The following is an 11,859-nucleotide window of genomic DNA, read 5'->3' as shown; positions in this document are numbered from 1 at the left end:
TTAACCAGATTAGTCACCTAGTTTTCCTTAGGGTATTTATTTCAGTTTGACAGGCCCTTGTTGTTTTGGGAGGACAAAAACTAGCAAATCCTTTTCCTTCCTCTCTTCCTTTCTTTTGTCATCAAAAAATGTCATGTGCAATGTCCACACTTGTCATTGTATCTGCTCTAGACCTTTGTTAACCAAAGTTAGGATGGACCAAGGGACAGCAGTGACTGAAGTTAATATTTTGCCTCTCAAGGCAAATTTCCATTTTGGAATCTTTCCTTGACACTGATGTAAGACCACAGGCCTCGAGCTACAAACTCATTGAAGGTGTTTTACTTTAAAAATATACAAGGCTCCAAAAATTCCCCCACCAAATTTATTAAAAGGGCCTTCAGTTCTTTTAATACCTTGAGAGAGCAGAAGGGAGAAGACACTGCACACGTTTCCCAGAAGTTCAAAAATAGCACACTTTTACTGGCAAACTTTAGAAAATAAGGGAGCTTGGCACATGCTAACCCATACAACTTAGCAAAATCCAAACTATCTGGCTGCAAGTCACCCAAAATTTTAAGAAATTAGATTAGAAGGAGAAGAAGTAAAGAAAGAAAGATAAAAAGTGAGAATTCTAGCTACCACCCAGAGTCCTGTGAAAATCCAGTTTCCAAATGTCCAGTTGGCAGAGTCCAGACACATGGAGACCACATGTTGCTGCTTTTATTTGCTTTAACCCCATCTGTGGCCACATCCCCCTGCTCCCAGACTCATCTGGGGCTGGGTTAGGGACTCCGTTGTGGTGTGGGGTAGCGCTCCCGGTGTCCAGTCACTGACAACTGCTCCAGAGTGGCCCAAGGAGGCTCTAAGGGGCTGGAGTATGGAGTTGTGAAATTTGACCTGTCCGTTCCCCCACACATACATTTGAGTTGGTCCGAGCCAAGAATTAATATAATAATCCAGTGTCCCTGAAAGGAAACATCTGATATTACTGAAGTCTTTTTAATAAAAAGAAAAAATGAATTTTTCCTTTTTTCTATAAATAATGCCAAACTGCATGTTTCTAGGCCATAGCCTATAGAGGAAACAAAGTATGTAGTGAAATACGTAACTTAACAGCATAATTACTATTTTTCTTTGTAACAGAAACCTTTTTCAGTTAAGACATTCATCTTTTATATTTTACTTACCAGAAAGACAATATTGTAGAACTATATTCTGTTTACTTTCTTGTGCTCATAATTACAACATATTTTAATAAGCAGTGATTAAAAATGATTCTTCCCCTTCCTATCCCCTATATTATGTTCTTAATATACAGAGTGAGGTGCTTTGCATGAATTTACCAGTCTAATGAAAAATTGCCTATTTTAAGATTTTCTTGAGAAGGCTTAATGAATATTAGATGGGTTCCTATTAGCTTGATTTGTGTTTACAAAATAGTTTGAACATATTTGATAAGTTCATCCCTGGTGTCTCTACAAGATAGGAGATGAACAGTTTGAGATCAGGCCTGCCAAGAAGGACTTGGGGGTGCTGGCAGATGAGAGGCTGGACATGAACTGCCAACGTGCACTTGCAGCCCAGGAAGCCAGTCATGTCCTGGGCTGCATCAAAAGCAGCGTGGCCAGCAGGGCAAAGGAGGTGATTCTGCCCCTCTACTCCACTCTGGTGAGAGTCCACCTGCAGTGCTGCATTCAGCTCTGGGGTCCCCAGCACAGGAAGGACATGGACCTGTTGGAGCAGGTCCAGAGAAAGGCCACAAAGATGATCACAGGGTTGGAGTGCTTCTCTGATGAGGAAAGGCTGGGAAAGCTGGGACTGTTCAGCCTGGAGAAGAGAAGGCTCCAGGGAGACCTCATTGCAGCCTTTCAGTATTTTAAGGGGATCTATAACAAAGATAAGGACTTTTAGCAGGGTAATGGTATTAAACTGAAGGAGGGTCAATTTAAACTAGACATAAAGAAGAAGTTTTTTACAATGAGGATGGTGAAGCACTGGAGCAGGTTGCCCAGAGAGGTGGTAGATGCCCCATCCTTAGAAACGTTCAAAGTCAATTTGGACAGGACTCTGAGTAACTCGAACTAGATGAACATGCCCCTGCTTATTGCAGGAGGTTTGGAGTAGATGACTTTTAAAAGTTCCCTTGCAACTCAAACTATTCTATGATTCCATTATTTTGATAAACTGGGTCTTGAGAAAGATGCTTTTTATATCTAAAGAAATTGCTTCTTCATGGAAATGCAGCATTTAAAAATGTATCTTCACCCTTGTATTATCCAGTTAGCTTTATAGGGTGTCTCAGTTTAATGAGACAGAAGTGTTTGCTAAGGAGGGCGAGTTATGAGGAAGACCAAGCTTCCCCCTCTAAGGAATTGTGAATCCGAAATTAAGAGCTTCCAGTCGAGGAAATGTGGAGAAAGAAGGAGAAAAAAACCCCAACCCTTTATAAAGGATATGTGTGTATAGATAGCACAACAAAAGAACAAAAATCAAACAACAATCCTGCACCCAAATTCCCCCCCAAAACCAGTTCTTTTCGCCTTTTGGCGCATTTCTAACCAGGACCGGCAGGGGGCGCTGCTGGGTCTGCAGTTGCCCTGCGGTGGCCGGCAGGGGGCGCTGCAGACGAGCCGCACGTGGCCGACGGCGGATCTCGGCTGTGCCGCGGGTTCGAGACCCGCGGGGCCGGGATGCCGCTCTGTCCAGCCAAGAGGGGGGCAAACCAGGAAGAAAGGGAAAAAGCTCACAAGATGCTGGCAGTTTCCGTGACAGCAGAGGTGGGGGGCGGCTCCGCAGGGACTCTCTTACTGGAGAGCGAACCGGAGCTCCCAGGTCCTTGGCAGCTCCGAGGGGGGCACACAGGCCTCGGGCAAAGCGGGACGCGAGGGGTCGGAGGCGAAACTGGGACCTCCCTCAGGGCCCGAAGAAGTGGCGGCCCCGCCGAGGAGAAAAAGACCCTGAACCCGGAGCTTGCTTCTGCACCCTGCACGCTCCCTGAGTCTCAGTAAAAGTGAAGTTAAAAAGTTGCGGTTTCCCCAGGAGAAAAACTCACCTCCCCCCAAAGTCTTCTGAGCCAATTAGCTTGGGATGTGGGGCTGTCGGCTAGCGCTTTTGTGTGTGTGAATCACTCCAGCCGCTCCCTTCCCCTCCCTGGGTCAACACCTTTCTTTCACATTGGTACAGGGAAAAAATTCCCAGCTGGTTTTGTGTGTTTGTTTGTTTGTTGGGGTTTTTTTGTTTATTTTTCATTACAACAGGCAAACCTATGAGATAGGGAATCTTCTTAATCTCAGAGGATACTTTGTAAAGAAATATATTATAGCACTGTGAATAGATAAAGTATAAGTTTAATGGCGTAAATAGAACTAATCTAAAGTTCAGTCTAGGCATTTCAAAATACTCAAAAAGTATCATATGCATCTAGATAGAAGACAAAAAAACATCCTTTATGTTTCACCTGTACGTATTAAAATTTCTAACATTTTCTGGATTTAATTCTTCTTTGCACTAGAAAACAGTTATTAATGAAAACCAAGGAGTCTTGATTTAGAAGGCTGTTAGTGATGCAGAATCCTCTGTCACATGGGATGCTTACTCTAACAGCTGCCTAGTTTTAAATATTTTAAAAAGTGGAATTATATCTATTCTGCATTACTTTATTATCAATTGCCTGTTGCCAGGACTGAACAGACCATCAGGAAAGTTTCTCTCCTCCATAAGTTCTTACCTGATCAGTAATTCCCTGTTAAACTCTTCTTTGTAAATTAGATTAAGTTCCCTAAGGTTTTGATTGAAGGAATTACGGTTTTTTATTGTTTTCCTTTATTTCCCAGTTAGTTGATTTTCCTATCATATTTGCATCGCTCTCTACTAGTAAGTTTTTCATGAGAAAAGGCCAGTAGCATGGCCTTCCCTTTTTCATTATTGACCTACTTATGTGTTCAAGGGTAATTATGTTGCCACAAAATTTCTGAAGCTGATGCTGCTGCCATATAAGCAGAAACTACTTTCTTTATTCCTAGATGGGTAACTACATTTGACCCCATCACAAATACCAGGTTTGATTATGCCCAACTTATTCAGATTGCTTCCCATCAGTAACTTGTCCTTCTTATTATCTAAATAATCCTCAATTTTTGTGTTATTTTAAATTCTGTTAGAAATTACTCTCCCAGAGATGATAAACAGAATTTTTAAAATGTGTACAAGCATTCTGCTAGACTTCCTCTAGAAACATAAGTTCTTGATGATCATTTCCTCTCACTATACCTTAGAGACATAACAAGTACAACAGTCCATTTGATGTGCAATGTAAAAGTTGTTTTGCTGCAATTGTATGATAAAAATCAGCATGTTATTTAAGTCATATGCCATATAGAAATCTACATATTTTATTTTGGGAGTGTTATCTACCACCTTTGTCAGCTTACCTTGTTACCTTATTCTAAATAAGAAATCAAATTACTTTGATGCATTTTTCACAAATCTAGGTTGACTGGCATTAATTATGTTATCCTCCTTTAATTCTTAATTATAGTCCTGTAGCATCCATTCCACTGTTTTGAGTATGATTGACATCCAGATGACAGGTCTATAATTGCCGTCTTTAAAAGCTGAAACACGTTTCCTCTCTGTCACTGTTCTGGAACTGACAGTGTTTTAAGAGTTGCTGGAAAACCATGTTAATGGTGCACAGAGCTTGTCAGGCAGCACTATAAAAAGTTTTGTATGCAAATTATCTGGATACAGTTATTTTAAAAGTGAACTTTGGAACATTTTCAGGTATTGCTTTTATAATGTAAAGAATTTAACCCTCGTTATTTTGTGACATACCTATATAAAGATTGCTGGATTGGATTTTGACAGAAGTTAACTGTTCTTTATAATAAATACTATGTTTCATCTAAAAAGTGAATCACCAAATGAATAAATATGATTGGAGTTTTTTCTCCCGAGGAACGGATTTCATCCCCTGAAAACATTAAAGAGTCAGCACTGACCCATCTTTAAATTTGCTAAAGAACTCACCCAGTATCTGTAGTTCCCATCTCCTTATTTAGAGTAATTATTATTACCTTACTCCTTCTTTCATTTCTGGATTTTTTTTCTTATACTTTTTCTTCATTTCTAAGACTGATGGTTTGTTGAACTAGTGTGGCCTCTCTCTTTGTTGACTGCCCTGGTGGCTCTTTGGGCACTAACTATTGCCAGTGTTCTAGATTGCAGTTGGAGCTCTGTATCCTAGGCCCGTACTTTTGTCCTTTAAATTTTAAAACAAAGCAACTTGTAAAGAACTATGCCTCTAACTCCTCTTAAAAATAAAAGAGTAGTCTTATTCTCTCAAAACCAAATCAAGTTTATGAAATTGCCATATCAAGGCAGCCCAGCTTTAGCCACTTTCCAAGGAATCCCAGCTGTAGGATGCTACCCTGTATTTATTCACTTCCCCATCCTTTCTAATAAAGGTGTAAAAGACTATTTGTTTTCCAAAAAAAATTTTCTTTTTTCTCCAGGGAAAAGCAAGTGATATTGATAGAATGGATGAACCCAAGTTCACCATGTAGACCACTAGTAATTGGGTCATGCTGAAGAAGATAGTTTGATTAACTTTGTAGTTCTGTCTTCTGCTCCTGTAAACAGATGAAGGCAGCAAAGTACTTTGCAAGAACCTCTTAAAATACTTCATGAAAATAGTGTCTCTACACTTTGTTTTGTTTTAAAAACACATTAATAATTGAGTTACTGCAGTTAGAAAGAAAGAAAACTAGTTAAAAAGCCTAGCAGGCAGATGAGTAATTTTGGGATTGTTATGGTTTAGGAGGCCTTGAATATGTAAATCACAAAACAATAAATTGAATACTATTTTCCTTGTATTTTCCACCTTTTTTATTATATTGACCAAAATATTGTAGCTTATTTAGTATAGAACCATTTTTGCTCTTTCTCTTTCTTAAATCTGTTCTCTTTCAGTTGATGTTTGCTCCTTCTATAATTCAGCAGTAATTTATCTGGGTTATTATTTAAAATGAATACTACAAGAGAAAATCTGTAATTAGGTATCAATAAACAGATTTAGGAAAGGCAACAGATTGGCTTGTTACTACAGAACATTGATTTTCTGTGCTTGAATAACTAACTTGGAGAACAAAAAGGTGTGCTTTGGTCTGCCACAACTGTTTCTTTTAACTGTTTAATAAATATATTTCTTAAACTTTTCAAAAAATAATAACAACCTCTTTTAAAAATGGGACCCCATAAACATAAAAAAATGCTGTCTTTTTCATACTTCACATATTTTACTTGCCTTCCAGCAAGGTGGAGAAAGTATATGACTTTTTTAGACTACTTACAATTTGACCTGACTTTTTGCAAATTACTGGCTCTGATTCTGCTTTTTCATAGGGGCATTCAAACAACATAAGTCAGTGTAAACTGACTTTTGGATAAAATTCAGTTCTTTGTATGAAACCTATTTTACATCTATATCATCCCAATTGTTGCCTGGAAATCAAGTGGTTCAATGATTAATAGAAAGCGGCAAAAGAGAGAATTATTTAGGCAAACAAACAAAACAGTGCTCTATGTATGAAAAGATAAGTAAATAATTTTGTTAAAAAATACTGCCTCAGTCAGATGGAGTGGATAATCAGTGAAGCAGGAGTATCTTTCAGCTACCAGCAGTATGTGAGAATGACCTGTTAGTTATAGATGCTTTGAATAGTACAGCATCTGCAACATCAAAGTGATAATTATTTCCATGTTTTTGTTTTATTTCATGTTAAAACTGGAGGGTGGGTGAGTGTGGGGTGGGTGCATGTGTCCCAAGTCTGCCTTTGATATAAAATTGTAAGTGCCTCTCTACATGTGGTAATTTTAATTACTTCTGTTTTAGTGAGAATAAACATTGCTGCTAATCTGTATTATGCTGTATGCCATGTCTGTAATGTGCAAGGCCCGGAGATGCATTTTTAGGATGCCAGAGGTCTACTCACTGATGTGTTGATCAATCTCTTTTACCTATTCCTGTAGCTCCTTTTCCATGGCACTAAAAGAATGAGGTTGTGAAGGGTGAGTCTGCAGAGAAGATAGTTCATTTGCATTATTGTTTGTTTTTGAGATACCATGGAAGACAGACAACCTCCTTAGAGAAGGATAGACCTAACAGAGAGAAGGCAGCATAATAATCGTTAATTTTGATACTTAGAAAACATTAGTGCTACCTATTTCATTTATAATGTCTATAAAATTAAGAAAAAAACAGAAGAGAGAGATTAATGTTGAAAATTATGTCAAGTCAGAAAGTTATTTTTTCACAGGTTACTTGAACTGATAAATATAGGAGAAAGAAATCACAGGATGCAGTTCACTTTCAACTTCATCAAGGTTTTTGACAATCCCAGCTTCTTATAAGAAGCTTCAGCTGCATTATCAAAAGTAGTGATTCCCAAGCTCAAGTTTGAAAGCAGGTGGGGAGCTTACTCCCTTAGTTTCCCTGAGCTTGTGTATTTATAGTTAAGATCAACAGCCATCCTGTGAAGTGCTCCTAATCCAGCTCCACCTTCAAAAGACAGTTTCTGAACAACTCCAACCTGTTGAGCATTTGGTATCTTTTAATTTTCTCTAAGACATCGGCCTTTTGGCCCAATTTGCATTTGAAGTCTAAGCAAATCCTGTCACTAAGCTCCTCAGGGAAATAGGTATTTCCTTTGTTGTCGTTGTGAATGTCAGTCACTATCTGCTGCAGCTGCTAGTCCATTGGACTTCCTTCCAAGACACATGTCTGCTGTCTGTCCCCGTTTCAGGGATTCCTTGACTGTGTGCTGTAACAACATCATCTTTGTCATACTGTCACGTTCCCATTTCTCCCCAGTCTAAGGTCTTTCCTCTTCTGTGGTTGGATCCATTCCATTCTCCTGCTCATCCACTACCTGAGGTTAACCATTTCTTTGCTTTTGGTAGTTACAAAACCAGAGTTGCAATTGCATTAACCAGGAATATTTGTGGGAATGAGATACTGCAGTTATTCTACTTCCTTTAGTATGGATATCTCAGGGACTCGTGACTCCCATGACAGGCTTAGCAAAGAAACATAACATTTTCTTAAAGCTAGTGTTTGATTTGATGCAGCCACCTTCAAAAAGTTTCTGACTAAATGTAGGAACTCCAGAGTATAGGAACCACAAAACTAAGAGATTTAGAAAATAAGTTTTCCAAAATATGAAAAGAAAGAGTTTAGCTTTAGTTTCCTAGTTTTAGTTTTCTAGCCAGCCTCTGACTGCATGGCCTGTGCACTTAGCAATGCAGTTGCCCATGCAGATCCCATATCTCCTGGGCTTGGGTACTGCAAATCTGTTTCATCAACAACATCCCACCATCTCAGCTACCCTCACAACCATATGACACTTCTCAACACTTTAGTGAACTAGAAGCTAGGCTTTTCTCTCAAAAAAGCATTGGTTGCATCTTGCAGACCAATGCATACTTTGCAATACCATGTACAGCGGTAGCAGGAAGCTGGAGATTGATGGGAACACTAGTGTTTCTAAAAGTCAAGAAAATCATAAGGATATATACAGCTTAATATGGCTAATTTAATTGTTATAAAGAAATAGCCTCACTTCCACGTGCATATAATAGAACAAAACCTTACAAAACTCAATAGACCTGACTCACCTCTATCTTTCCATTGATTAAATGTATAATTTAGGATAACTTACAAGTATAGCTGAAAGCAGTCATGGCTGGGCTACGCGAACAAAGATTTGGGAAGGGCTCTACCCATGTTTGTTGCAAAGCTGAAAGCAGTAAGAACATAAGAAACACCTTATTGGGTGAGATGAATGGTTTGCCCAGAAGAGTATTTTTCTTTCAGCAGCAGTAGCAGGAGTGCTACTTACTGGGAGCATACAGGCTTGGCCAAGGCTTCCAGTGCATTCCCTTGCCCTCAGTCATGTCTCCCCTTTCCTTTTCTCCAGCATGAGAAATTCCAGCCTCCACCCTTTCCATAATTTTTCTTGACATTGGTTATATCCTCTTTAACTCCACTGGCTCACCATCTCATCTTAGGGTCTTAGCTTTGGAAGCAGAAATAACAATTTAGCACTTTATTGTTTGAACATGAGGTTGCAATATATGGGACAGTCCTGAGGATGACAAAGGTATTCTTCTGGGCATGTGAACCATGTCTGGAGGAACAGAATCCACGTTCCTTGCTATTATTCAGTTCCCTGCAGACATAGATCAGGCCAAGGTCATTAATCCCAATATTAATTGCTTTTCTTCCTCATTAAGTTGACTGTGTTAGAAAGCTAGCTCCATCCAGCTGTGGAGAAGGGACAATAAAATCTTTTTGATGGTTATTGCCTAAAAAGAGTTGCAAGTATAGGAAATGTTTCTGAGCAGAAGAGAAAGGACATATGTATTAAAGGTATTTCAAAAGGATAGCTTTGACAATTTGATTTTGAAAACACAGTATCATGTGAATAATAGTTGTGTTCCTGCCTTTTATTTTCAATTATAATAGAAGGATACACACCTTCTGTACCATTGTGCTTAACTTTTTGGTTTATGTAAGTTTCCTATGGGCTGGCAATATCTGTGTTGTATGATTTGTCCAGCCAGATAAAATAATGTCTCTGTTTGAAAATTACATTATGTATTTCTGGGTACTTCTTCATTCTGGATCAGTAAATAAGAACTGCTTAATAGTGCATTACATGACAGGTTTTTTGGTTTTTTTATCTTTCAGAAAGGAGTTTTAAAAGGAGTAAACTGGTATACAGCAAGCACTCTAGTAAAACATCAGAAAATTTTTTTTCCTTTCTTAGTTATCCCAGCAAAATTGTTTTAAATTTTTTTCTCTTTACTTAGCCTAATGATAAAACCTTAACAGTGAACAGTGATCGTTTTAATAAGCATTTCCAAAACCAATTCGCCTATTAGAATGTTGACTCTGATATTTCTATACCTATAGTTGTAGTATTTACTTTCTTTAATTTATTCTACTGACAGTCTTTTCTGTGTTGAGAGGAAAAAAACAAAAAACCTTGGCTCATTGTTTCTTGGCTTTTACCCTGTAAATTTCTTCTTGTTTCTCTATCCATCGCTTATAATGCCTACTGTGATATAAAGTAGCAACACACAAAACCTAGTTAAGGAAATGCTAATTATGAAGTCTGAAAAGTTTGGAAACATTGGGATTGAGATCCTTTGATTTGAATTATATTGCTCATTCATTTCTTTCTTGATCAAATACTTTTTTTTTATAAACTGCATCTTTTTTTTTCCTAAAATGATTCTCAGAAAAAAGCAATAATGTTTTTCACTGAATTTTCATAACCTTGAACATAAAAGGCATTGAGAATCTCAGCCCAAATACTTAAGACTTTTCAAATTTGTAAGCAACGAGTTCTTTATATAAGGTTTTTAATCACAACGTGGACTGTGGCACTAATCCATTGCTTGGATTACAACCGAGCGTATACTCTGTGTCACAACAAGCCTGCACCCTGGATGACCTTGGCTGGGATGAATCCTGGATTCACAGATCCATGTCGCTCTGTTTTGGCATCCAGCATTCCTTCAGTGTGTGGAATTTGCTTCTAGACAGATGTGGCTCATATATCTTTTTCCTATTCCTGTTAGGCTGGGCCCAGGAAGGCTTCTCCTGCAACAGCTGACTTTGCTGTTCAAGGTTATAGACCTTGTGCCTCTATCCCTTTCCTTCCTATTAGTAGCTGGTGGGATATGTCTAGCATCTGTCTGACATTTGGCAACATCAAGATTTATTCAGCTAAATAGAAATTCATTAGGAGACCCAGTTTATTTATTAGTAAATGTTTTCTCTGGTGGTTTAGATCTACTTCCAAGATTTGGATTTATTTACTCTTCCCTTTCCTCCCATTCTGTCAGAGTGAAATAGCAACAGCCAACAAAGGCTTTTACTGTATGCTTTTCTCTTAATTTAACATTTCTCTCCCATGAGACCCCCATATATGTAAAATCATACAGGCAAAGCAGCAAATATTTCCAGAGGTCTATGTTTTACAAGTCATAAACACCATTTTTCTGCTCTTTTTCTGGCTTCAAGCCTGGTTACAATGCTCTGTACTTAATTACTAAGGGCACAATAAGGAAGCTGAAATTTTGCTTGAGAAGCCCTTGAAGGATGCCAAATTCATTTACGTGTTTTTCCAAAAAAAGTAAAACTCACTTTCTGGAGTTAACATTCCCTTTAGGCAACTTGTGATCCATAGATTATTGACACAAAGTGCTGTAACTGCTCTTTCAAAACCTTTATAATTTACAGAGCCTGTATCTGCTTATTCTAAAGAAATAATTACAGTCTGTCCTTAGGAACTTTTTGACCACCACACAGAACAAAACTATATTTTCTGAAATGTTGCTGCATCTCCTGTTCCCAGTTCAATTTCGAAATAATCATTATAATTACACAGGATGCAGTATTGCAGTCTTGTTACTAGAAGAGATCCATGAAAAGTAGATATTATGCAACACATTTCTTAAATGTTCAGTATCTTTACTGTGATTGTTTAAATGATGTTCCATTTTATTTAAACCTTTTCCACAGTCTTATGTAAGGCTTGCAGCAGAACCAACATTTCTATAAATATTAGAAAAAAAATATGTCCTGGGTCTCAGAAGTTTAAAATTTCATTCCCAACTGTATTTTGCCTTAGTTGAGTTTAATAACACTGCCTAAACTCCCTTTTCAATTTTATAACAGCAATGATACCTACTTCCTACATAAAACACTTCACAATCTCTTGAACAAAAACCCTACAAAACAATAAAAAAACCTGTATTTTTTTATACATTAACTATTTTTTCAGTATTCCCAGAAATTATGTTCTCTTT

Source organism: Corapipo altera, unplaced genomic scaffold, assembly GCF_003945725.1.
Source record: "Corapipo altera isolate COAL_440 unplaced genomic scaffold, ASM394572v1 22b, whole genome shotgun sequence".
Classification (NCBI taxonomy): domain Eukaryota; kingdom Metazoa; phylum Chordata; class Aves; order Passeriformes; family Pipridae; genus Corapipo; species Corapipo altera.
This window is presented reverse-complemented; position numbering follows the sequence as displayed.